This window comes from Aplysia californica, unplaced genomic scaffold (genome assembly GCF_000002075.1).
Source record: "Aplysia californica isolate F4 #8 unplaced genomic scaffold, AplCal3.0 scaffold00146, whole genome shotgun sequence".
Lineage (NCBI taxonomy): Eukaryota > Metazoa > Mollusca > Gastropoda > Aplysiida > Aplysiidae > Aplysia > Aplysia californica.
This window is the reverse complement of record NW_004797416.1, coordinates 1,094,636-1,096,197: the sequence shown is the minus strand read 5'-3', so window position 1 is coordinate 1,096,197 and position 1,562 is coordinate 1,094,636. Positions and strand designations below refer to the sequence as shown.

At 37.0% G+C, this 1,562-nt stretch overlaps 1 protein-coding gene across 1 annotated transcript in view; it reads right to left on the bottom strand.

Moving 5' to 3' along the window:
• The window catches only part of LOC101854634, a 62,823-nt gene that overhangs the window by 25,827 nt on the left and 35,434 nt on the right, over positions 1 to 1,562 (bottom strand). The window lies entirely within an intron of this gene.

The following is a 1,562-nucleotide window of genomic DNA, read 5'->3' as shown; positions in this document are numbered from 1 at the left end:
CCAATATGGCGGCGTATCCATGGAAACGAAACTTTTTTCTCAAATTTGATTGCGGATTTTAAGACTCCTTACTATGCTTGTTATATGTGTGAAATTTGGTAAAATTCGGTCCAGTAATAAGCGAGATAGCCTCCAGGTGTAGTCCCCCCCCCTTAAAAAGCTTGTGGACTCACAACTTCGTATTTGTTTGACTAGAGTTTTATTGTTAAGAGTTGTTGAATGGGAAATCTTACAACAATAATCAACCAACAGTTGAACAAGAAAACAGTTATGAGTCAACAAGCGTTCAAAATTGGTACACTCCCGATTTTCAGTTTGTGACAACCGTCAATTTTCCCCTGTAGTCTTCATGTGTAATCTTAATTGTTAACCCACGGAGAACGTGCACTCCTCAACTCTCGATCTGCAGAGATTTGAAGTGTTATCTTTTTTTCATGAACAGAAGCTCCAAATGAAAGTAGAAGAAAGTAAGGATTTTTTAAAACACTTTTTAGGTAAACAAACATGAACCCAAAGCATCATTATTATCAAACATAATTTTCTTTTCAGGTACGATATGCAATTGAAGTTATTATGAAATGAGTTCAGGAGGCACTTAACAACAATCCTTACTCGTTTTTTAAAGAAATAAAATACCCCACCATACTATTTAACAATACAATTCCTGTCTTTCTTGACAGGCACATCTATTGACTAGATACTGCACTATTGTTGTTCTTGTTTTCCTCATTTACCAGAAATATATTTTGACCTGCACTGCAACTGTTTCCTCATAATATATCAAATATTTCTTCTTTTAAGACAAATATATTAAGTAATATATGCTTGAAGTTTAAACACGTTCTATTTTTATTCTGAAAAAACCTAACATTTCAAATCAAGCTGTTGCAACATAGCAGGGAATAGGGTTACCTCTTGAAAGAGTTAAGCCTGCCAGTCTAAAAGGCGGGGCTGGAGACCAAATGGGAACGACAAATGCCCACACAAAGAAGAGTAATAATTAATAATAATATACTATTAACAGTAAATCGCAGGGCGTCCTGGTTGAATCATTTTGCGAATCCACCATCCTTATGAACGAGTTGGTATATATACCTACCCACCTTCTTTAAGTTTGCTTTTCTTTTTCTTTGTCAGTCTGCCAGTCTGACTATCTGTCAACAGCGGCACACGGAAGACGTGGTTTCAATCCCCGCGTGGGAAACTCAATTAAAAATGTATTTTGCCTGACTGCTGTAATATGGGATCAATCTAATAGCCTGTTTTGGCCTTGATAGGCAGGTTCAAAGCAGCCCGCCTCCAAACTGTTTGAAGATTTTGATAGAGTTTAACTCATTTTCCACATGGAACTCAAGACACAAATCAATTGTTTAGTATAAGACTCCGCCATAAGCCAATTTGCAAAGCGACGTTTGACGGAGTCTTGCACTGAGCAGTCGAAATACAGATGAACCAGACCAGACCATCAATGATTTATTTATAGAGGCACCAGCCATCCATGTCCAGGTGCTGTTTTAGCCTCTTTTTCTTGTATTTGGATCAATAATATCTTTTTGCCAATT